Genomic DNA, 27,107 nt, shown 5'->3' with positions numbered 1-27,107 from the left:
ATCTTCAGAGTTATGTACTACAGTGATGAAAAAAGAAAGTTCTTGTCACATTTCAATATTCTGTATGATATAGAAATGCTCTTACCTAAGGTAATTTTAGCACATAAATGATTCCTTTTGACCATCTTGATAAGACATCTAAAGCCCAGAGTAGAAATAAGACTTCAGTATGAATGGAAAGTGACTGCCAGTAGTATTGTATTGCAAACATCTAAGAACTTGCATAATTAATAGTTGAATTTCTCTGAGACTGAGCTTTTACTGACAAACACATGGGCAGAGCAAGTTGTTCCTTGGATTTTATAACAACTGCCGTATCTCCTAGAGGTTGATAGCAAGTTAATATTTTTCATTTTTCTAGAAGGCAGCCATACCAACAAGGCAAAACTTAATAACCTCGTCTATCAATCATTATTTATACAAGGACTAACTCGGTATTGGGCTTAGAATTACAAAGAGTTAGTTAATTATGAGTCGATATATATCAACATTTTTAAAATGAATTCTGACTGGAAGCTATTACATTTGACATGGTTATTTTCAAATTTAAAATTAAAAACACAGTTTTACAAACTACCATACACAATTATCATTTGCATTATTCCTCTGCAGATTTACAAAAACTGAATTCAATGTAAACATAATTTGGTTAGAGACAGAACTGATATTGATATCAGGGAGAGACTAGTTTACAGTTTGAGCATACATATCATGTACCATGCCCCAATTTTGATCCTCTACACAATGATTAGGTCTCTTCCCTCTTAGATTAGTGCAAACTTCCAAATGCAGTGAATGGAAAAGATAACTAGGAACTTTCTTTTGATTGCTATACAAGCTACAATAGAGACAAACCATTGATGGGAGAAGCAATTAACAACATCACTGTCAGTTGAAGTTACACTCTCTCTAGATCTCTCCAATACATGTGAGAAAACCAACAGCATAAAAACAATGTAGCCAAAAATACTAGTTTTAATATTAATATTTAACATTTTAACATTTTAAAAGGTTAACTACTGTCAAATCAACAATATATACTTTCCAGAGTTTCTAGAACAGTCAAATCAAAACTGAACATAAAGGACATTTACATTAAAGCAAATATTGTTGTCCTTCCAGGCAGTTAGATATGTAGTTTTATGTATGTTGTAATTTGTTGGGTCTGATAAATATATTTCCCCCACTGATGACTGAAATTTCATTCTTTCTTTGGTTTCAAAAACTCCCTCTTTGGCCTTTTACTTCCCATTAAAGGCAACCAATATTTATTGGACACTGACAGTTCCAGTGTGCAGGTTGCTAGGGTTACAAAGATGAATAAGAGCCATTCCCCACCCTCAGGTAGTAAAAATACTCTTCAGAGGAGTATCATTAAATCTCTAACACCTAAGTGAGAATTGGTTTTATCGATCCCTTCCTGCAAGAGATACTGAGGAATAAAAAGGTAGTTGGAGGATGATTGTGCTCTGGATTTGAAAACGCAGGGAAAGGAAGGATTTTGAAAGGGAAATTTGGAAAGAACTTCTGCTAGCTTGAAGGCCTGCATTCTGTCAGAGTCATTAATCCCTTTCAATTTTATGAGGAATAAATTCCAAATGCATGGAATACAACTGATTATGTAAAATCCTTAGTTGTTCCAGCAATGTAAAGTCTTATTTCTTTCCACTACTGGATGGAAGCAGGTTCCATGGCCACACATCAATTAGCTGCAAAACTGGGGTTGGGGTATGGTGAAGAAAGGCCTTGCTTTACAGGCAGACAGGCCGAGATTTCAATCCTAACTTTACCATTTACTACCAGTGGGATCTGAACCACTTAATGGCCCTAAACCTCTGTTTTCTCATCTATAAAATGAGGATAATAATATATAATGTATACAAAGTATTAAGCACAGTGCCTAACTTATAGTATTTTATAAATATTGTGTCATTTTCCCTACACTAATAGTGTAGAACAACTATTCTAACTATGTAATCTGGGAACGTTTGCAGGTCTCTAATCCGTTCTCAGGGTGTCCGTAAAATCAAAACTATTTTTATAATAATACTAAAATATTATTTTCCTTTTTTACCCTCATCCTCTTACAAGTTTACAGTAGGTGGTGTATCACAGTGGGCTGAATGATGTGAGAACCCAGCTGTCTTTGGTTAAGCGAGACATTTGGAAAAATGAAAACTTATGGCACTCTTCTTGCTATCATTTTTAAAAACTTAATTTTATTTTAAGTCAGGATACATGTACAGGACGTGAAGGTTTGTTACATAGGTAAACGTGTGCCATGGTGGTCTACTGCACCTGCCAGCCCACCACCTAGGCATTAAGCCCTGCATGCATTAGCTCTTTATCCTGATGCTCTTTCTCCCCCACCGCCACCCCCATGACAGGCCCCAGTGGGTGGTGTTCTCCTCCCTGTGTCTATGTGTTCTTATTGTTCAGCTCCAACTTATAAGTGAGAAGATGCCGTGTTTGGTTTTCTGTTTCTGTGTTAGCTTGCTAAGGATAATGACTTCCAGCTCCATCCATGTCCCTGCAAAGGACATGATCTCATTCTTTTTTATGGCTGAATAGTATTCCATGTTGTATATGTACCACATTTTCTTTATCCAGTCTATCACTGATGGACATTTGGGCTGATTCTATGTCTTGGTTATTGTAAATATTGCTGCAGTGAACATACATGTGTATGTATCCTTATAATAGAATTATTTATATTCCTTTGGGTATATACCCAGTAATGGGATTGCTGGGTCAAATGGCATTTCTGGTTCTAGGTCTTTGAGGAATCATCACACTGTCTTCCACAACGGTTGAACTAATTCACATTCCCAACAAAAGTGTAAAAGTGTTTCTATTTCTCCACAGCCTTGCCAGCATCTGTTGTTTCTTGACTTTTTAATAATCATTATTCTAGCTGCAGCCAGTAGGGTGCAGGCCCCACACTGCTGCACACCCCTTCATCAGCTGGGCCTGCTCCAGCACAAAGAAAAGGCCACCACAGGCACAGCACACCCCACCAATCTCCTTCCGGTCCCTACCAGGCCCAGCCAGCAACTTCCATCAAGAGCCATGGCTCCAAACGCCAGATTGGAAAGTAGATACTACGATCCCTCCAGTTAGCTTTAATTACAGACCCCAAAAGTACAGCTTGACAGCTCCCAACACTGTCACTTCCTTCATCTGACTTTATTGAACAAACTAACAGTCACCAGCACCAAAGAACTAAGTCAATTAACCTGCTTTGAATATTAGACCAGCAATCCATATGGCTTTATATGGTATAAATCTGCCTTTGATCACTTCTGGACCATAGGAGAAAGGAATAGCAGCCATTAAAATCTTGGGCCAGAGAACACTATTTTTGCATAACAGTTTCTTAACCTAAAATCAGGGCCTTGGACCTTTCCTTGAGGGTTGCCTGAGATTCTTTCATGCTTTCTATTCAGGACTAAGTCCTTTATTGCAAAAGTATTAGCTCTAATATCTCCCACAAGCTAGAGGAACTTGAGAGTATATTAAGGACACATCTGACATCCAGTGTTTGGTTAGAATATACAGTACATTGTGATAACACAAAAAGTGGATTCATCTTGTGTGATTATAGGCAGAAGGTATTTTGCAAATTTTTATGTATTGTTTATGTACTGTACAAGTAACTCATTCTTGAATAATGCAATTTTTGCTATAATGTACAAATTGCTATATGTACATTAAAAGTTTTCAGAATCTTGAAAAAAAATCACCATTGTGACTGACAAGAGATGATATCTCATTGTGGTTTTGATTTGCATTTCTCTAAGGATCACTGATGTTGAGCTTTTTTTCATATGTTTGTTGGCTAAATAAAAGTCTTCTTTTGAGAAGTGGCTTGTTCATATTCTTTGCTCAGTTTTTGATAGGGTTGTTTATTTTTTTCTTGTAAATTTCTTTAAGTTCCTTATAGATTCTGGATATTAGACCTTTCTCAGATGGATATATTGCAAAAACTTTCTTCCATTCTGCAGGTTGCCTGCTCACTCTGATAATAATTTCTTTTGCTGTGCAGAAGCTCCTTAGTTTAATTAGATCCCATTTGTCAATTTTTGCATTTGTTGCTTGCTTTTGATATTTTCATCATGAAATCTTTGCCCATGCCTATGTCCTGAATAGTATTGCCTAGATTTTCTTCTAGGATCTTCATAGTTTAGGGTTTTACATTTAAGTATTTAATCTATCTTTGTTTATTTTTGTTTAAGGTGTAAAGAAGGGGTTCAGTTTCAATTTTCTGCATATGGTTAGCCAGTTTTTCCAGCACCATTTGTTAAATAGAGAATCTTTTCCCCATTGCTTGTTTTTGTCAGGTTTGTTGAAGATCAGATGTTTTTAGACGTGTGGTCTCATTTCTGTGATCTCTATTCTCCTCCATTGGTCTGTGTGTCCTTTTTTGTACCAGGACCATGCTGTTTTAGTGACTGTAGCCTAGTAGTACAGTTCGAAGTTGGGTAGCATGATGCCTCCAGCTTTGTTCTTTTTGCTTAGGATTGTCTTGGTTATACAGGCTCTTTTGGTTCCATATAAATTTTAAAGTACTTTTTCTAATTCTGTGAAGAATGTCAATGGTAGTTTAATGGAAATCACGTTGAATCTATAAATTATTTGGGGCAGTATGGCCATTTTCATGACATTGATTCTTCCTATCCGTTAGTATGGAATGTTTTTCCCATTTGTTTGTGTCCTCTCTTATTTCCTTGAGCAGTGATTTGTAGTTCTCCTTGAAGAGGTCCTTCACTTCCCTTGTTAGCTGTATTCCTAGGTATTTTATTCTCTTTGTAGAAATTGTGAAGGTGAGTTCATTCATGATTTGGCTCTCTGCTTGCCTGTTGCTGGCGTATAGAAATGCTTGTAATTATTGCACATTCATTTTGTATCCTAAGACTTTCCTAAAGTTGCTTATCAGCTTAAGAAGCTTTTGTGCTTAGAGGATGGGGTTTTCTAAATATAGGATCATGTCATCTGCAAACAGACAGTTTGCCTTTTTCTCTTCCTATTTGAATGTGCTTTATTTCTTTCTCTTGCCTGATTGCCCTGGCCAGATCTTCCAATACTATGTTCAATAAGCGTGGTGAGAGAGGGCATCCCTGTCTTGCGAAGGTTTTCCAGGGGAATGCTTCCAGGTTTTGCTCATTCAGTATGATATTGGCTGTGGGTTTGTCATAAATGGCTCTGATTATTTTAAGGTATGTTCCATCAATACCTAGTCTATTGAGAGTTTTTAACATGAGGGGATGTTCAATTTTATTGAAGGCCTTTTCTGCATCTATTGAGATGATCATGTGGTTTTTGTCATGGGTTTTGTTTACGTGATGGATTACATTTATTGATTTGCATATGTTGAACCAGTATTGCATCCTGGGGATGAAGCTGGTTTGTTCTTGTTGAATATGCTTTTTGTTGTGCTGCTGGATTTGGTTTGCCTGTATGTTACTGAGGATTTTTGCATTGATATTCATCAGAAATACCGGCTTGAAATCTTTTTGTTGTTGTATCTCTGCCAGGTTTTGGTATCAGGATGATGCTGGCCTCATAAAATGAGTTAGGGAGAAGTCCCTCTTTTTAAATTGTTTCGAATATTTTCAGAAGAAATGGTATCAATGGTACCAGCTTCTCTTTGTACCTCTGGTAGAATTAAGCTGTAAAACCGTCTGGTCCTGGGCTTTTGGGGGGTTATTTACTATTACTTCAATTTCAGAACTTATTATTGGTCTAAGCAGGGATTTAACTTCTTCCCAGTTTAATCTCAGTAAGGTGTATGTGTTCAGGAATTTATCTATTTCTTCTAGATTTTCTACTTTATTTGAATAAAAGTGTTTATATTATTCTCTGATGATTGTATTTCTGTGGGGTCAGTGGTAATATCCCCTTTATCGTTTTTTATTGTGTCTATTTGATTCTTTTTTCTTCTTCATAAGTCTAGCTAGCTGTCATTCTTTTTTTTTTTTTTTTTCCCAGAAAACAGCTCCTGGATTTATTGATTTTTGAAGATTTTTTCTATCTCTATCTCTTTAAGTTCCATTCTGATCTTGGTTATTTCCTGTCTTCTAGCTTTGGGGTTTGTTTGCTCTTGGTTCTCTAGTTCTTTTAGTTGTGATGTTAGGGTGTTGATTTGAGATCTTCCTAGCTTTTTAATGTGGGCATTTAGTGCTATAAATTTCCCTCTTAACACTGGTGTAGCTGCATCCCAGAGGTTCTAGTATATTGTCTCTTTGTTCTCATTGGTTTCAAAGAACTTCTTGATTTTTGCCTTAGTTTCATTATTTACCCAAGAGTTATTCAGGAGCTGCTTGTTCAATTTCCATGAGTTGTGTGGTTTTGAGTGAGTTTCTTAATCTTGAGTTCTAATTTGACTGTGCTTTGATGTGAGAGACTGTTTGTTATGATTTCAGTTCTTTTGCATTTGCCAAAGAGTATTTTACTCCCAATTATGTGATTGATTTTAGAGTAAGTGCTATGTGGCACCAAGAAGAATGTATATTCTTTGATTTGAGGTGAATAATTCTGTAGATATCTATCAGGTTTACTTGATCCAGAGCTGAGTTCAAGTCCTTGTTCACATCCTTGTTGTATTAGACTGTTCTCACACTACTAATAAAGACATGCCCAAGACTGGGTAATTTAAAAAGGAAAGAGGTTTAATGGACTCACAGTTTCACATGGCTGTGGAGGCCTCACAGTCATGGTGGAAGGCAAAGGAGAAGCAAAGGCATGTCTTACATTTTAGCAGGCTTGAGAGCTTGTGCAGGGGAACTCCCCTATATGAAACCATCAGATCCCATGAGATTTATTCACTACCATGAGAACTGTATGGGGAAAACCACCTCACTGATTCCATTATCTCTACCTGGACCTGCCCTTCACACATGGGATTATTAAAATTCCAGGTGAGATTTGGGTGGGGACAGAGCCAAATCATATCACTTGTTAATTTTCTGTCTCAATGACCTAATATTGACAGTGGGGTGTTAAAGTCTCCCATTATTATTCTGTGGGAATCTAAGCCTCTGTGTAGGCCTCTAAGAACTTGTTTTATGAATCTGTGTGCATATATATTTAGGATAGTTAGCTCTTCTTGTTGAATTGATTCCTCTATCATTATTTAATGCCCTTCTTTGTCTTGGGTGGTCTTTGTTGGTTTAAAGTCTGTTTTGTCAGAAACTAGGATTACAATGCCTGCTTTTATTCTGCTTTCCATTTGCTTGCTAAATATTCCCCCATCCCTTTATTTTGAGCCTATGTGTGTCTTTGCATGTGAGAAGGGTCTTGACTCTTTATCCAGCTTGTCATTTTGTGTCTTTTAATTGGGGCATTTTAAGGCCATTTACATTTAAGGTTAATATTGTTATGTGTTAATTTGATTCTGTCATCATGATACTAGCTGGTTATTTTGCAGACTTGTTGATGTAGTTCCTTCATAGTGTCATTGATCTTTGTATTTTAGTGTGTTTTTGAAGTGGCTTGTAATGGATTTTCCTTTCCATATTTAGTGCTTCCCTCAGGAGCTCTTGCAAGGCAGGCCTGGTGGTGATAAAATCCCTCAGCATTTGCTTGTCTGAAAAGGGTTTTAATTCTCCTTCATTTATGAAGCTTAGTTTGGCCAGATATGAAATTCTGGATTGGAAATTCTTTTCTTTAAGAATGTTGAATATTCACTTCCAATATTTTCTGGCTTATAGAGTTTCTGCTGAAATGTTCACTGTTATTCTGATGGTCTTCCCTTTGTAGGTGACCTGACCTTTCTCTCTGGCTGCCCTTAACATTTTTTCCTTCAGTTTGACCTTGGAGAATCTGATGATTATGTGCTTGGGGTTGATCTTCTCATCGAGTATCTTACTGGAGTTCTTTAGATTTCCTGAATTTGAATGTTGGCCTGTCTTGTTAGATTGGGGAAGTTCTCCTGGATATCCTGATGTTTTTCAACTTGGTTCTGTTCTCTCCAGCTCTTTCAGGTACCTCAATCATTTGTAGGTTCAGTCTTTTTACATAATTTCCTAGTTCGTGGAGGTGTTGTTTGTTCCTTTTCTTTTGTTTTCCTCTAATCTTGTCTGCCTGTCTTATTTCAGCAAGAGAGTCTTCAGGCTCTGAATTTTTTTGTTCTGCTTGGTCACTTTGGCTATTGGTACTGTGGCTGCATTGTAAAGTTGTGTTTTTCAGCTACATCAGGTTATTTATGTTTCTCTCTAAACTGGTTATTCTAGTTAATAGCTCCTGTAGTGTTTCATCATGACTCTTAGCTTCTTTGCATTGGGTTAGAAAATACTCCTTTAATTCAGCAAAGTTTGTTATTACCCACCTTCTGAAGCCTACTTCTGTCAATTCATCCCTCTCAGCCTCTGCCCAGTTCTGTGCCCTTGCTCCAGAGGTGTTGCAATCATTTGGAGGAGAAGAGGCACTCTGGGTTTTTGAGTTTTCAGCATTATTTCACTCATTCTTTCTCATCTTCACGGGTTGTCTTTGATATTTGAGGCTCCTGACCTTTGGATGGGGTTTTTGTGGGGACTTTTTTGTTGATGCTGTTGTAGTTATTGTTGCTTTCTGTTTGTTTTTCTTTTAACAGTCAATCCCCTCTTCTGTATGGCTGCTGTGGTTTGCCGGGGATCCAATCCATACCCTATTCACCTGGGTCCCTCTCACACCTGGAGGTGTCATCTGTGGATGCTGCAAAACAGCAAAGATGGCTGCCTGTTCTTTCCTCTAGGATCTCTGTCCCAGAGAGGCACAGACCTAATGCAGTCAGGAACTCTCCTGTATAAAGCGCCTGGAAACCCCTGTTGGGGGGGTCTCACCCAGTCAGGAGTCATGGGATCTGGGACCTGCTTAACAAAGCACTCTGGCTGCCCCTTGTCAGAGGGGCTGTGCCACACTGCAGGGAATCAACCTCTCTGGACTGTCCAGATTCCTCAGAGCCAGCAGGGGGAAGATTAAGTCTGCTGATCTGTGGAGACTGCGGCCACCCTTCCCCACGGGGCACAGTTTCAGGGAGTTCAGAGTTTTTCCCCTAACCCGTTAGCTGGAGTTGCTAAAATTCCTGCAAGGATGCTCCATCCGGTGAAGAGGGATGGGTGAGGGTCTGACCTAAAGAGGCAGTCTGACCATGATCTGCCATAGCTGCTGTGCTGCACTGTGGGGAAATCCTCCTGGGTTCAAACTGCCCAGTCTCCTTGGGACAGCCAGGAAAAGATGGCTGACTGGATCTGCAGTGATTTTTGCTGCCTCTCCCCCAGGTAGCTCAGTCATCTTAGGCGGCAGGGAGCCACAGTGATGGTGGCCAACTCTCCTCCCAGAAACTCAGTAGTCTTAGTCTGCAGCCAAGTGGCCATTGACAATCTGCACAGCTCTGTGCTTGGGAATCAAGGCCCTGGAGGCTTGGGCTCATGAGGGGATCTCCTGATGCATGGATTGCACAGATCCATGGAAAAAGTGTGGCTTCCTGGGCAGGGTAGCACTGTCACTCACTACCTCCCTTGGCTGGGGGTGGGAGCTCCCCTTGTCCCATGTGGCTCCCAGGTGGGCCATTGCACCACCCTGCTTTTCTTGCTCTCCATGGGTTGTACCAACCACCTAGTCAGACTCATTGAGACAGCCTGGATACCTCAGTTGCCAGTGCAGGATTCACTTGCCATTTTCTGTCTTGTCCATGGGAGCCTCCGACTGTAGCTATTTCCAGTCAACCATCCTGGCCCCTCCCCCCATTCTATGACTATCTTTTTTGTTTCTGAAAATGTAGGGCCTTTGCATACCTATATTATTACGTTAACATATAATAGATATATTATTGTTCATCTTAAATGAATTAATAAATAAATATTTTTAACATTTCTCAGTTTTAATTATTGATATGGTAAATATTAGTGGATATAATTTACATAAACAAAAGTTATTTAAGCTCTCATGTTTCAGAATCACTGGAGATAAATCATTGTAATTCTTAACATGGTCACCCCCAAAACTAATTTCAGACCTTGGCTTTCCTGTACTTACATCTATATTTTTCATAATTAATAAATATCAACTGATTTCAGGTTTATCCCATTCTCATTTTAGCCTCTATCACTTTCTGGTAGAAGTGTGAATATGCCAGAAACCAGCCAAAATGTCAACAAGAGAAGAAGCAATGGGCTTGGAAATTTCACCAAATAATTAATCAGTTGTGAGTAATTGTTAGCTGAAATAGTTAAATAATATCTTACAATGTGCTTTATTAATGTGAGATTAATTTAGATACATTAAAATCCCCCTTTTTGGCATACAGTTCTGTAAATTTTGAAAAATGTATACAGCTGTATAATCACAATCATGATTCAAAAATGTCCCTTGTGTCTCTTTGAAGTCAATGCTTCCCGGCTCCTCTCCCACCAGCCACTGGTCTGATTTATGTCTTCATGGTTTTTTATTTTCTAGAATATCTTACAAATGGATTCAAACAGTATATAACCTTTTGAGTCTGGTTTCTTTTGCTTAGCAATACACATTTGAGATTCATCCACGTTGTTTCATGTATCAATAGTTTGCTCTTTTTTATTGATAAATTGTGTTCCATTGTGTGGATGGATGAATCAGAGTGTTAATTCATTCACTAGCTGATGGACATTTGGATTGTTTCTGCTTTGGGGAGATTATGAATAGAGTTGCTATAAACAATTGCATATAGGTTTTTATATGGACATACATTTCCCTTTCCCTTGAGTAAATGCCTACTAAAAAATTATCCAGACTGTTTTTCACAGTGGTTATAACAATGACTTTTCCATCAAGTATGACTTTAATAAAGATTTTACAACTATCATAACAACAAAATTGATTTCCTGTTGGAGGGTTTTCTTTTTAAACAGTAAAGGACAAATACTGGGAAGTACAAATGCATTCTGTGTCTCATCTTAAATTTAATCCTGAGAAACTGGGTTTAAAAACCCATAAAACAGCTCAGATTTTCAGGGGGTTTTTTTTATTACAGAAATGGCATTTGCATTTTATTGTCATTAGAAAATATAAGTTTATGCATGTTGAGTGATGCTGTCACAACAAAAATTGACAAACATTTGATGTTTGTTTTTCATCTGCCATCCACCGTAAAACATAAAACAAAACCAGAGGGAATGTGTTCATTTTCCATTCCAAAAGGGAGAGTGAACGACAGAGTTATCTCTTTTTTAAAGCTTTTTTAAAAATTTCCATAGGTTTTTAAGGAACCTATGGCATTTGGTTACATGGGTAAGTTATTCAGTAGTGATTTGTGAGATTTTGGTACACCCATCACCTGAGCAGCATACACTGAACCCAATTTGTTGTCTTTTATCCCTTACCACCTCACCCTTTTCCTCAAGTCCCCAAAGTTCATTGTATCATTCCTATGCCTTTGTAGACTCATAGCTTAGCTCCCACTTATGAGTAAGAACATACGACGTTTGGTTTTCCATTCCTGAGTTACTTCACTTAGAATAATAATCTCTAGTTCCATCCAGGTTGCTGTGAATGCCATTAATTTGTTCCTTTTTATGGTTGAGTAGTATTCAATCATATATATATCACAAATTCTTTATCCACTCATTGATTGATGGACACTGGGCTTGTTTTATTTTCTTTCAATTGCAAATTGTGCTCCTATAAATATGTGTGTGCTAGTATCTTTTTCATATAATATATTCTTTCCTCTGGGTAGATACCCAGTAGTGGGATGGTTGCATCAAATGGTAGTTCTATTTTAGTTGTTTGGGGATTCTCCACACTGTTTTCCATAATTGGTTGTACTAGTTTACATTCCCACCAGCAATGTAGAAGTGTTCCCAACATCTATTTTTTTTTTTTTTTTGACTTTTTGATTATGGGCATTCTTGCAGGAGTAAGGTGGTATCACATTGTGGTTTTGATATGTATTTTCCTGACCATTAGTGATGTTGAGCATTCTTTCATATATTTGCTGGCCATTTGTGTATCTTCTTTTGAAAATTGTCTATTCATGTCCTTAGCCAACTTTTGATGGGATTCTCTGTTTCTTTCTTGCTAATTTGTTTGAGTTCCTTGTAGATTCTGGGTATTAGTCCTTTGTCAGATGTATAGGTTGTGAAGATTTTCTCCCACTCTGTAGGCTGTCTGCTTATTCTTTTGATTATTCTTTTTGCTGTGCAGAAGTACTTTAGTTTAATTAACTCCCATTTATTTATCTTTGTTTTTGTTGCATTTGCTTTTGGGATCTTGGTCATGAAGTCTTTGCCTCAGCCAATGTCTAGAGGGGTTTCTCCAGTGTTATCTTCTAGAATTTTTATAGTTTCAGGTCTTAGATTTAAGTCCTTGATCCATATTGAGTTGATTTTTGTATAAGGTAAGAGAAGAGGATGCAGGTTTTTTTTTTTTGTTTGTTTGTTTGTTTGTTTGAGACAGAGTCTCGCTGTCGCCCAGGCTGGAGTGCAGTGGCACGATCTCGGCTCACTGCAAGCTCCGCCTCCCAGGTTCAGCCATTCTCCTGCCTCAGCCTCTGGAGTAGCTGAGACTACAGGAGCCCGCCATCATGGCTGGCTAATTTTTTTGTATTTTTAGTACAGACGGGGTTTCACCGTGTTAGCCATGATGGTCTTGATCTGACCTTGTGATCTGCCAGCTTTGGCCTCCCAAAGTGCTGGGATTACAGGCGTGAACCACCTCGCGCAGCCGAGGAGGCAGTTTTATTCTCCTACGTGTGGCTTGCCAATTATCCCAGCACCATTTGTTGAATAGGGTGTCCTTTCTCCACTTTATGTTTCTGTTCACTTTGTAGAAGATCAGTTGGCTATAAGCATTTGGCTTTATTCCTGGGTTTTCTATTCTGTTCCATAGGTCTATGTGCCTATTTTTATACCAATTCCATGCTATTTTTGTGACTATTGCCTTATAGTTTAATTTAAAGTCAGGTAATGTGATCCCTCCTGATTTGTTATTTTCGTTTAGTCTTGTTATGGCTATGTGAACTCTTTTTTGGTTCCATATGAATTTTAAGGGTGTTTATTCTAGTTCTGTGAAGAAAGATGGTAGTATTTTTATGAGAATTGCATTGAATTTGTAGATTGCTTTTGGCAGTATGGTCATTTTCACACTATTGATTTTACCCATTCATGAGCATGGGATGTGCTTCCATTTGTTTGTTTCATCTATGCTTTCTTTCAACAGTGTTTTTTAGTTTTTCTTATAGAGGTCTTTCACGTCCTTGGTTAGGTATATTTCTAAGTTTTTTTTGTTTTGTTTTTGTTTTTGTTTTTTGCAGATATTGTAAAAGGGGTTGAGTTCTTTATTTGATTCTCAACTTGGTCACTATTGGTGTACAGCAGGGCTATTGATTTTTGTACATTGATTTTGTATCCTGAAATTTTGCTGAATTCATTTATCAGTTTTATGAGCTTTTTGGATGAGTCTTTGGGGTTTTCTAGGTATGAGATCATATCATCAGCAAACAGCAATAGTTTGATTTCCTCTTTACAGATTTGGATGCCTTTTATTTCTTTCTCTTGTCTTATTGCTCTGGCTAAGATTTCCAGTACTATGTTAAATAGAAGTGGTGAGAGTGGGCATTCTTTTTTTGTTCCAGTTCTCAGGGAGAATGCTTTCAGCTTTTCCCTAGTCAGTATTATGATGGCTATGGGTTTGCCATAGACAGCTTTTATTACATTGTGGTATGTTCCTTGTATGCCAATTTTGCTTAGGGTTTTAATCATAAAAGATGCTGGATTTTGTCAAATTTTTTTCTGTATCTATTAATATGATCATGTGATTTTTGTTTTTAATTATGTTTATGTGCTGTACCACATTTATTGACTTATGTATGCTAAACCATTCCTGCATCCCTGGTATGAAACCCACTTGATCATGGTGGATAATCTTTTCAATACGCTGTTGGATTCAGTTAGCTAGTATTTTGTTAAGCATTTTTGCATCTATGTTCATCAGTGATACTGGCCTGGAGTTTTCTTTTTTTGTTACATCTTTTCCTGGTTTTGGTATTAGGGTGATACTGGCTTCATAGAACAATTTAAGGAGGATTTCCTTTTTCTCAATTCTGTGAAATAGTGTCAATAGGATTGGTACCAATTTTTCCTTAATGTCTGATAGAATTCAGCTGTGAATCTGTCTGGTCTTGGACTACTTTTTATTGGTGATGTTTTATTACCATTTTACTTTTGCTACTTGTTATTGGTTGACTCAGGAGTTCTAATTCTTTCTGATTTAAGCTAGGAGGGTCATATATTTCCAGGAATTTATCCATCTTTTCTAGGTTTTCTAGTTTATGTGGATAAAGGTGTTTATAGTAACCTTGAATGATCTTTTATATTTCTGTGATATTATTGTAATATCTCTCATTTCATTTCTAATTGAGCTTATTTAAAACTTCTCTCTGCTTTTTTTAGTTAATCTTGCTAATGGTCTATCAATTTTATTTATCTTTTCAAAGAATCATCTTTTTGTTTCATTTATCTTTCATATTTTTCTTGTTTTAATTTCATTTAGTTCTGTTCTGATCTTTGTTATTTCTTTTCTTCTGCTGGATTTAAGTTTCATTTGTTTTTGTTCCTCTAGCTGCTTGAGGTGTGACCTTAAATTGTCTATTTGTGCTCTTTCAGAGGTTTTCTTTTATTATTATTATTTTGCTTCAAGTTCTAGGGTACATGTGCAGAACGTGCAGGTTTGTTACATAGGTATACATGTGTCATCGTGGTTTGCTGCACCCATGAACCCGTCATCTACATTAAGTATTTCTCTTAATGCTATCCCTCCCCCAGCCTCCCACCTCCCAACAGGCCTGGTGCATGATGTTCCCCTCCCTGTGTCCATGTATTCTTATTGTTCAACTCCCAATTATGAGTAAGAACAGGCATGTTTGGTTTTCTGTTCTTGTGTTAGTTTGCTGAGAATGATGGTTTCCAGCTTAATCCAGGTCCCAGCAAAGGACATGAACTCATCCTTTCTTATGGCTGCATGGTATTCCATGGTGTATATGTGCCACATATTCTTTATCCAGTCTATCATTAATGGGCATTTGGGTTGGTTCCAAGTCTTTGCTAATGTGAATAGTGTCACAATAAACTTAAGTGTGCATGTGTCTTTATAGTAGAATGATCTAAACTAGAAGAAATAGATAAATTCCTGAACATATACACCCTTCCAAGACTAAATCAGGAAGAAGTCAAATCCCTGAATAGACCAATAACAAGTTCTGAAATTGAGGCAGTAATTAATAGTCTACCAACCAAAAAAAGGCAGGACCCAATGGATTCACAGCGGAATTCCACCAGAGACACAAAGAGGAGCTGGTACCATTTCTTCTGAAACTATTCCAAACAACTGAAATGGAGGGACTCCTCTCTAACTCATTTTATGAGGTCAGCATCATCCTGATACCAAAACCAGGCAGAGATACAACAAAAAAATAAAACTTCAAGCCAATATTCCTGCTGAACAACGTGGCGTAAATCCTCAATAAAATACTGGCAAACCGAATCCTAAAGCACATCAAAAAGCACATCCAATATGATCAACTTGGCTTTATGCCTGGGATGCAAGGCTGGTTCAACATATGCAAATCAATAAACTTAATCCATCACACAAACAGAGCTGAAGACAAATACTACATGATCATTTCAATAGATGCAGGAAAGGCCTTAGATAAAATTAAACATCCCTTCACATTAAAAACTTTCAATGAACTAGTTATTGATGGAACATAGCTCTAAATAACAAGAGCTATTTAAGACAAACCCACAACCGATATACTAAATGGGCAAAAGCTGGAAGCATTCACTTTGAAAACTGGCACAAGAAAAGGATGCCCTCTCTCACCACTCCTATTCAACATAGTATTAGAAGTTCTGGCCAGGGTAATCAGGCAAGATAAAAAGGTAAATGGTATTCAAAGAGGAAGAGAGGAAGTCAAATTGTCTCTGTTTGCAGATGACATGATTTTATATTTAGAAAACCCCATCGTCTCAACCCCAAAACTCCTTAAACTGATAAGCAACTTCAACAAAGTCTCGGGATACAAAATTAATGTGCGAAAATCACAATTATTCCTATATATCAACAATCGACAAGCGGAGAGCCGAATCATGAATGAACTCCCATTTGCAATTACTACAAAGATAATAAAATACCTAGGAATACAGCTAACAAGGGATGTGAAGGACCTTTTCAAGGAGAACTACAAACCACTCCTCAAGCAAATAAGGGAGGACACAAACAAATCGAAAAGCATTCCATGCTCATGGATAGGAAAAATCAACATTGTGAAAATGGCCATACTACACAAAGTAATTTATAGGTTCAATGCTATTCCCATCAAACTACCATTGACATTTTTCCCATAATTAGAATAAACTACTCTAAATTTCATATGGAACCAAAAAAGAGTGCATACAGCCAAGAAATCCTAAGCAAAAAGAACAAAGCTGGAGGCATCACACTGCCTGACTTCAAACTATACTACAAGGCCACAGTAACCAAAAGAGCATGGTACTAGTACCAAGACAGATATATTGACCAATGGAACAGAGAAGAGACCTCAGAAATAATAACATACATATACAACCATCTGATCTTTGACAAACCAGATAAATACAAGCAATGGGGAAATGGTTCCCTGTTCAATAAATGGTGTTGGGAAAACAGGCTAGCCATATGCAGAAAACTGAAACTGTACCACTTCTTTACACCTTATACAAAAACTAACTCAAGATGGATTAAAGACTTAAATTTAAAACCCCAAACCATAAAAACCCTAGAAGAAGACCTAGGCCAATACCATTTGGGACATAGGCATGGGCAAAGACTTCATTACAAAAATGCCAAAAGCAATTGGGACAAAAGCCGAATGGGATCTAATTAAGTAATTAGCTTTTGCACAGTGAAAGAAACTATCATCAGAGTGAACAGACAACCTACAGAATGGGAGAAAATTTTCGCAATCTACCCATCTGACAAAGGTCTAATATCCAGAATCTACAAGGAACTGTAAAAAATTTACAATTTATAAAAAACATCAAAAAGTGAGCAAAGGATATGAACAGACACTTCTCAAAAGAACACATGTATGTGGCCAAAAAACATATGAAAAAAGCTCAACATCACTGATCATTAGAGAAATGCAAATCAAAACCATGAGATACCATCTCATGCCAGTTAGAATGGAGATCATTAAAAAGTCAAGAAACAATAGATCCTGATGAGGCTGTGGAGAATTAGTAATGCTTTTACACTGTTGGTGGGAATGTGAATTAGTTCAACCATTGTGGAAGACAGTGTGGCAATTCCTCAAGGATTTACAACCAAAAATACTATTTGACCCAGCAATCACATTACTGGGTATATATCCAAAGGAATATAAATCATTCTACTATAAAGACACATGCACAAGTATGTTTATTGCAGCACTGTTTACAATAGCAAAGACATGGAACCAACCCAAATGTCCATCAGTGACAGACTGGATAAAGAAAATGTAGTACATATACGCCATGGAATACTATGCAGTCATAGAAAGGAATGAGATCATGTCATTTGCAGGGACATGGATGAAGCTGGAAGCCATTATTTTCAGCAAACTAACACAGGAATAGGACACCAAACACCACATGTTCTCATTCCTTGTGGGATACAGCAAAACCAGCTCTAAGAAAGAATTTTATTGCAATAAATACCTACATTAAAAGAGAAGATCTCATGTAAACCACCTAACTGTACACCTCAAGGAACTATAATAACAGTCTAAGCCCAAAGTTAGTAGAAGAGAGGAAATAATATAGATCAAAGCAAAAATAAAAGTAATAAAGGCTACAGAAACAATAGAAAATGTTAACAAACTAGGGGTTGGTTTCTTGAGATGACAAATACAATTGATAAAACCTTAGTCTAGGAAAAAAAGAAAGTATATGCAAATAAATGCAATCAACAATGAAATAGGAGACCGTATGACAAATATCAAATTCATAAAAAGGATCATAAAAGACCACCATGATCAATTCTACAGCAACAATTTGGATAACATAGAAAAAATTGGATAAATTTCAAGACACATACCACCTATCAAGATTGAATAATAAATACATATATAAAATCTGAACAGACTAATAATGAGTAAGGAAATTGAGTCAGTAATAAAGAGTCTCCCATTAAAGAGACTCTCATTAAAGAGTCCAAGCCAAGGACTTGATGGCGTTGCTCCTGAATTCTATCTTCTGCACAGCAAAGGAAACAATAAGCATAGTGAAGAGACGACCTACAAATTAGGAGAAAATATTTGCAAGCCATACATCTGATAAGGGATTAATATACAAAATATACAGGGAACTCAAACAACTGAATAGCAAGAAAACAACCCAATTAAAAAATGGTAAAGGATTCAACCCAGAAATCCCATTACTGGGTTTATGCCCAAACAAATATAAATATTTCTGTTATAAATACATATGCACATGTATGTTCATTGTATCACTACTCACAATCGCAAAGACAAGGAATCAACCTAAATGCCCATCAGTGATAGACTGGATAAAGAAAATGTGGTACACATACACCATGGAATACAATACAGTGATAAAGAAGAATGAGATCATGTCCTTTGCAGGGACATGGATGGAGCTGAAGGTCATTATCCTAAGCCAACTAATGCAGGAACAGAAAACCAAATATCACCTTTTCTCACTTATAAGTGAGAGCTAAATGATGAGAATGCATAGACACAAAGAGGGGAACAACACACGCTGGGGCCTTTTGGAGGGTGGGCCAAGGGAGGAGAGCGAGGATCAGGAAAAATAACTAATGAGTACTAGGCTTAATAACTGGGTGATAAAATAATCAGTACAACAAGCCCCCCATGACACAAGTTTACCCATGTAACAAACCTGTACATGTACCCCTGGGCATAAAATAAAAGTTAAAAAAATGTTAAATTAATAGAAATGGTAAAGGCCTAAATAGATATTTTTTCAAAAGGAGACATACAAATGACCACATATTTGAGATACATGAAAAAATGCTCAACATCACTAATAATTAGGGAAATGCAAATTAAAACCATAATGAGATATCTCCTCACACTGGTTAGAGTAGATGTTACTAAAAAGATGAAAGATCGAAAGTGTGGGAAAGGATGTGGAGAGAAGACAATCCTTGTACACTGTTGGTGGAAATGTACATTAGTATAGCCATTATAGAAAACTATATGCAGTTTCCACAATAAACTAAAAATAGAATTACCATATGATCCAGTGTACTGTGTTTATATCTAAAGAAAATAAAATCAGTATGTTAAAGAGTTTTCTGCACTTTCATGTTCATTGTAGCATCATTCACAATAGCTAAGTTATAGAATCAACCTAAGTAATAATAAAAGGATGAATCGATGAAGAAAATGTTTTATATATGCGCAACTGAATACTATTCAGCACCCCAAAATAAGAAAATTCTCTCATTTGAGACAACATGGATTATCCTGGAGGACACTATGTTAAACAAAATTAGTTAGGCACAGAAATGGAAATACCTCATTATCTCACTTATATGTAGAATTTGAAATAATTGAACTCAGAAGCAGAGAGTAGAATGGTGGTTACCAGGTCTAGGGGGTAGATATAAATGGGGAGATGTTGGTTAAAGAACACAAAGTTTCAGTTAGATAGGAGGAATAATTTTTGAGATATATTGCACAGCACAGTGACTATAGTTGATAATAGGGTGTATTTCAAAATTGCTAATAAGACAGCAAACTTCAAATGTTCTCACTACAAAAAATAAGTATTTGAGGTGATTAATATGTTAATGAGTTGATTTATTCATTTCTCATTGTACACATACATCATCACATAACTTTGTATCCCATAAATCATGAATATATACAATTACAACTTGTCAATTTATAACAAAATAATAAATTTTTTAAAAAAGATAAACTAAATATTTTTTGTGTTGAGAACCTCTGTGAAGAAAATCACAAAACTTTACTAAGCGACAGAAAAGACAAAAAAGAAGGCTTAAGGCCGGGCGCAGTGGCTCACACCTGTAATCCCTGCACTTTGGGAGGCCGAAGCGGGCGGATCGCGAGGTCAGGAGATCGAGACCATCCTGGCCAACACGGTGAAACCCCATCTCTACTAAAAATACAAAAAATTAGCCGGGCACGGTGGTGGGCGCCTGTAGTACCAGCTATTCGGGAGGCTGGGGCAGGAGAATGGAGTGAACCCAGGAGGTGTATCTTGCAGTGAGCCGAGATTGCGCCACTGCACTCCAGCCTGGGCGACAGAGTGAGACTCCGCCTCAAAAAAAAAAAAAAAAAAAAAAAGGCTTAAATAAATGCAGAGACTTATCATGTTTCTCAAGAGGAAGACAATAGTGTAAAGACGTGATAATTCCCTCTCTCCTGAAAACACATCCTTCTCTTGGAATTTATGCTACAGCCTTTTGCTGTTTGTGTTTCCGCCTTACTGTCTGCTCCATTCAGCTCCTTACCTGAATTTTCCCTTTCCTGAACACTTCTGAAGGTTTTGGTTCTTAATCATCTTCTCTTCTCTATTTGCATTCTTTCTAGATGAACTCACCTTTTCTTATGGTTTTAAATACTAACTATATGTTGATGACGCCAGCCCTGACCTCTCCCCTGACTGCCAGTCATGTACCCGATTATCTACTTGGCAAGTCACACTGATAAATCTTAGCATATCAAACTTTGAAGGTACAAAACAGAACTCTTAGCTTCTAACTTCAGTTTGGGACACTTTTGCTTCAGATCTGCGCAAGGCTTCTTCTCATAATTCAGTTCTCAGTTCGAGTGTCACCTTTTGAAGCCACCTGATCTAAACAAACCCTCACCATTCGCTGAGATGGTCATATCACATTATGCTGTTTAAATGTTGCCATGACATTCATTACTATGTGAAATTATCCTGTTTGTGTACCTATTTGCTTGTTTATACTTTATCTCCATATCATCACATCCAACTAAAATGTAAGCTCCTCAAAATTAGTGATATTGCTTGACTTGTTTACTGACATGTTCACCTGTCACTAGTGTGTGTACTAGTGTCTGAGAAATAGTAAGTGCTCAGTAAATACTTAAACATTAGTCTTCTCCTATCTGTAAAGGATAAATTCCAAGACTGCAGTGGACACCTGAAGCCACAGATAGTACCCGACCCTATAAGTACTGTGTTTATTGTATGTATGCATATATATGATAAATTTTAATTGATAAATTAAGTATAGTAAGATATTAACAACAATAGCTAATAATAAAATGGAACATACACAGGAATATGCCAGTATCACTATTCTTGTACTTCGAGGCTGTTATTAAGTAAAATAAGGGTCACTGGAACACAAGTACCATAATGTCAATTGGATAACCTACATGACCACTAAGTGACTAATGGGCGGGTAACACAGACAACATGGTTACACTGAACAAAAGGAGGATTCACGTCCCAGCACTGCAATAGCACAAGATATCATCATGCTACTCAGAATGGTGCACAATTTAAAACATGAATTGTTTAATTCTGGAATTTTCCATTTCATATTTTTGGACTTCAGTTGACCTCAGGTAACAGAAACTGTGGAAAGTGAATGGCAGATAGAATAAATGAATAAAAAGAAAAATAATGTTTACGTTTTAACTCATTTCAATCAAATCCCAGTAGTTTTGGGGGTAAGGGGATCTGCAACAAAGAGATTATTAAGTTGTTTGGAAAAAATAAACAAAATAAGATACTGAAGAAATTTTTGTAAAAAATAGTTAAAAAGAGAATTTGCCCAACCAGGGATTTTTCAATGTCAAAAATTAAATAATGAATCATTAAAATGGTATGGTACTATTGAGGAAGGAGTGGTAGGGCCATAGAATAAAGCAGAATGTCCAGACAAGATATAAATACATATAAGCCTTTAATATATGATAAAAACAATGTTTTGGATCAACCACTGACAGTAGTGAAAGGTAGATTATTCAATAAACAATGTAGTGATAACTGGCTAAGTCATTCTTTCTTATGTGTACTACAGTATCTCTGGAGTTTTGCCAGTCTCTTGTGCCAGAGATAATATCTCCACATTCAAAGATTTTATATTTACAGATTCCATTCTCCCCTAAATAAATGGTACGATGTTACACTGCTCTGCACCTTGCATTTTTCACTTAAAAACATACTTTGGATATCCTTCAGCATAACTCCAGATTGAGCTGCCACATTCTTTTCCATAACTACATAGAGTATTCCATTAGATAGATTTACCATAATTTAACTAGCCCTCTGTTATGGCTGTTTCCAATATTTTGCTGATAAAAACTATGCTGCAATTATTATTTCACACAAATGTAACTATTTTTACAGGATAAATACTCAGGAGTGGAATTTCTAAGTCAAACTACTTGTTCTTTTTTATTTTTGTTGTATTATTTCCAAAATGCCCTCCATAGAGAGTGTGCCAATCTAAATTTACACCAGCAATGTATTGTCTTCACTGATTCCCTTCACTGTTTCTAATACAGATTGTTATAAGTTTTCTGATCTTTACCAATCTGATAGGTGAAAAATGATATCTGACAGTTGTTTAATTTACGTTTCTTTTATTTGCTTCTTTTTCTGCAAACTGTCTAGTCATAATTTTTACATATTTTTCCTAGTATATTGTTGATCTGTTTGCTTATTGACTTGTAGGAATTATTTATATAGTATGAAAAATTGGCTCACCATTTGGAAAAAATTTCAGCCCAGTATCATAAGTTAAAATGAATTCTATATGGATTGAAAATGTTAAGAGAAAAGAAGAAAGAATAAGATGCTGCTGAATATATATAATATTGTGCTGAGGAAAGACTTCCAAATATGAACTTAAAGGCAGAAGACATAAAGGAATATATTAAACTATATCCAAATTTCAAATTTATGTAGGGAACAAACCAACTATAGACAAACTTAAGAAGCAAACTATAGCTAAATATGTGCACATGTTGAGGTGAGAGACAGGGAGAGAGAAATTGAAACAGAGAAAACAAACCTAGTGAAAGTGATGAAGAATACAGACAAGTGGTCATTATACATCTTGAGCATCCTGCATTTGAAAATCCAATATCCGAAATGCTCCAAAATCTGAAATATTTTGAACTCCAAAATGACATTTAAAAAAATGCTCCATGAAGCATTTTGGAATTTGAATTTTCGGGATTGGGATCCTCAACTGGTGTAATGCAAATATTCCCAAATTAGAAAAAAAAATGCTTCTGGTACCAAGCATTTTGGGTAAGGGATACTCAATCTGTACTACTCTTGCAACTTTTCTGTAGCCTTAAAATTTTTCAAAATAAAATGTTGAGGAAAAGTAATATTAAAAATAATCAATAGAAAAGGTCAAATAATAAAAATTTAGAATTAGAAAAATTAAGCAATTACTACAGTGTAATAGAGATTCTCAGAAAAAATGTGTTATAAAGTTATATGCAATAAATTGGAAAATCTTTAAATAAAAATGGCAAACAGCAAAATATAATGCTTGAAACATAGATGACAACCAAATGAATAATATCCTTAATATAGAATGTGTTCTTATAAATTAATAAGAAAAAGTGCATACTCCAGTACGTGACAATAATGGGCAGAGAATAAGGTCAAGCAATTTACAAAACAAGAAATACAAATGACCAACAAACTGTGAGAAAAAGTTCAAACAAATTCAACTTTGTTAGTAGTCAAAAATGAAAATTAAATGACATACCATTTTCTGTGCATATGGGTAGCAAAATTTAGAAAAAAATAAAAATGCTCAATGTTGAATAGATGGAGGAAAATAGGTGCTATTTTGAAGTACTGGATGGTGAAAAGGTAAATTGTCATAACTTTTCTGGAGCGCTATTTAGCAACTTGTATCAAAAATCTTCAAAAGTTCATGCCATTTTACTTTGCAATCTTTTTTCTAGAAATTTATCTAAGGAAATAATTGGAAAAATGTTAAGAGATTTGTGCACAAGGATGTCTTTCATATCATTATTTTTAATTCAAAAATTAGAAACAACTTACATTATAAATAAGAATTTGGTTAAATATTTTATTTAATGCAGTGGACTATTATAAACCATTAAAATGCATATGTACATGTATACATAGAAGGATGGATAGATAAATACATATGAAAAGATTCACAGTAAACTAAGTGAAAAAGTTATGCACATTATGATCATATTTGTATAAAGAATAATTCTGGAAGAATATGTACCAAAAAGTCAACAGTAGTTGACTCTGGGTGATGGGATTTCACTCACTTTTTCTCTCCTTTTGCTCATCTATATTTTTTAATATTTATAAGATAAAAATATGTAACTAGTGTGAATAAATATACAATATCTTTATGTGCAAATTATTTTTATAAATAAATATAAAAAGGCAACAATATGAAGGCAAAATAGGCAAGAGACATAAACAGGTAACTTAAATAAACAGTACAATAGGCAACAACAAAATAAAGAGTGCTAAACATCCCTAGTAATTAAATTAATACAAACAAAAACGATAGACCCATTTTTTTGCTTCTAAGATCAACAAAAATGATCAAGTGGATGTAAGAAATAGCATTCCACTATGAAACGTGGCTGTATCCAATGATAGAAGCATTTTTAAGGGAATTTTGTCAGTAAGAATAAAACACTTTCAAAACATGCATACCCTTTAATCCAATGATTCTACTTCCAGAAAATAATCAAAGGTAAAATATATATACATATGTTTAAGACCTGCCATTTGACCCAGCAATCCCATTATTGGGTATATACCCAAAGAAATATAAATCATTCTATTACAAAGACATATGCATGTGCATGTTCATTGCAGCACTATTCACAATAGCAAAGACATGGAATCAACCTAAATGCCCGTCAATGGTGGAATGGATAAAGAAAATGTGACACACATGCACCGTGGAGTACTATGCAGCCATAAAAAAGAATGAGATCATGTACTTTGCAGGAGCATGGATGGAGCTGGAGGCCACTACCCTTAGCAAACTAATGCAGGAACAGAAAACCAAATATTGCATGTTCTCACTTATAAATGAGAGCTAAATGATGAGAACACATGGACACATAGAGGGGAATGTACACTGGGCCCTATCATAGGGTAGAGAGAGAGGCGGAGGATCAGGAAAAGTAACTATTTGGGTACTAGGCTTAATACCTGGGTAATGAAATAATCTATACAACAAACACCCATGGCACAAGTTCACCTATGTAACAAACCTGCATGTGTACTCTCAAATTTAAAATAAAAGTTAAAATAAAATAAAATAATAAAAAAGAATATCCAGCAAATTGTTGTTTATAAAAGTAAGATATTGTAAACAATCTCAATCTCAGTTGGTTAAATTATGATAAATCCACATTTTAAAGAAATGCTTTGCAGCTGTTAAAATTCTTATTTGTATGTGACTGGCACAGAGAGTCAAAATATATTTCTAAGCAGCAAAAAAAAAAAAAAGTAGATCATGTATATGCTACAACATGGATAAATTGAAAACATTATGCTAAGTGAAATAAACCATATACGAAAGAATAAATACTGAATGATTCCATTTATATGTAGTATCTGGAATAAGCAAGTTCTTAGAGACATAAAACAAAGCTTACCTGGGGCATGAAAGAGGGAGAAATGGGGAAATCAGTGTTTAATGTGTACAGAATTTCTGTGTGGGATGTTGTAAAAGTTCTGAAAATGGAGATAGTGGATGGTTGCACAGCTTTGTGAATGTACCTAATGCCACTGAATTGTACATTTAAAAATGGTACATTTAAATATGGCAAATTTTATACATATATATATTACTACAATAATACAGCAGATCACAAATATTTATGTAAAGCATGATCTTATTTTATACCTACCCATATGTGTGTATATAATCACTCAAAAGTCCATTTGACTAAGCACCACATGTAAACAGTAGTTTTATGTCAGGTGGCAGCTTTGTAGGTGATTTTATATTATTTATCCTTATTTGTCTATATTCTCTTCTTTCATGAATATGCAGCACATGTGTAAGAATATATTACAAAATTAGAAGTGCTACATATCTGATAAATACAGAATTAGAAAGAAATCTTTAAAAATTTAGGAAAAATACAAAACAAATATAACTCTCAGTTAACTTTCATTTCTCAAATAACAAAAATTACTCTGTATTAGACTTTGGAAGCAGGTTCTTCAGTTTATGTTTACAGTCCCTTTATCAACTTATATAAATCTATCCAAGCTAAGCCTTAAAGTTTTACTTCATTAAGTCTAAAATCTTCAAAATGGAAGTTATTAGTGTAGATCTTTATTGTCACTTTAACTTACTTTCATTTAACTCAAGGATTTCTGTGCTTTGCTTTAAAATGAATATCTCTAAAATCTTAACATTATTTGGCAGATAAATATTTATGATCCTCTTGGCTTCTAATTTAGATATTGCATTGATTTGAAAATTATGTTTATATTAATGAACTTCAAATTAAAATTTAGTGAAAATGAGAGTAAATAATGTGTCATTCATCATTCGGTCAATCAATAATATTTATTGAATGTCTAATACAGCAGTGAACAAATCAGGCTTAACTTCTACCTTCATGATAAAGTAAAATTTCAGTTGAAATTTTAAGAATGAGTAAAAGTAATCAAAGTTATGTGAAGAAGTAAGAAAAACATGACTCCAGGATGACAGACTAGGTTGTGTAAATTTTCAGAAGCAGGAAAATCTTGAAATGCTTTGAGATCTGCTCTAGAAACTTTCATGTCACTGGTATCCAATGATCCGCATCATCTTTTCATTAGCTTTTGAAACTTTCATCTTAAAGAAAATCAGAACAGAACAACTCTTTCGGATTCACTTAAGCTTTTAATAGAAAAATAAAAATGCCATGGATCTGGGGAAAAGGTTGAGTGTTCCATTTAGGGGAAAAATCAGGCTAGCAGTGGATTATTTGTACAAGATGAACTGCATTCAATGTGGCTAATGCTGTTTTCCAGAAGTTTGATTATGGAACATAAAAATAAAATAAAATGAAATAGAAAAAGGTTAAGGCAGATGCACATCAAATAGGATAC

At 35.7% G+C, this 27,107-nt stretch overlaps 1 long non-coding RNA gene across 2 annotated transcripts in view; it reads left to right on the top strand.

Annotated features, from left to right (window-relative positions):
* The first annotated feature begins 5,006 nt into the window (after positions 1-5,006).
* LOC135969333 (uncharacterized) overlaps positions 5,007-27,107 on the top strand; it is an 86,707-nt gene continuing 64,606 nt past the window's right edge. Inside the window, exons 1-2 of one of the 2 annotated variants that reach the window (XR_012430281.1) lie at positions 5,007-5,216; positions 10,078-10,183. This is a non-coding gene — a long non-coding RNA (uncharacterized lncRNA). Of the gene's footprint in view, positions 5,217-10,077; positions 10,344-27,107 lie in introns of those variants that run through there. The other variant, XR_010584513.1, reaches the window with a different exon arrangement.

Source organism: Macaca fascicularis, chromosome X, assembly GCF_037993035.2.
Source record: "Macaca fascicularis isolate 582-1 chromosome X, T2T-MFA8v1.1".
In the NCBI taxonomy this organism is placed as follows: Eukaryota; Metazoa; Chordata; class Mammalia; order Primates; family Cercopithecidae; genus Macaca; species Macaca fascicularis.
Note: the sequence above shows the minus strand (reverse complement) of the source record. Positions and strands in the feature narration are given on the sequence as shown.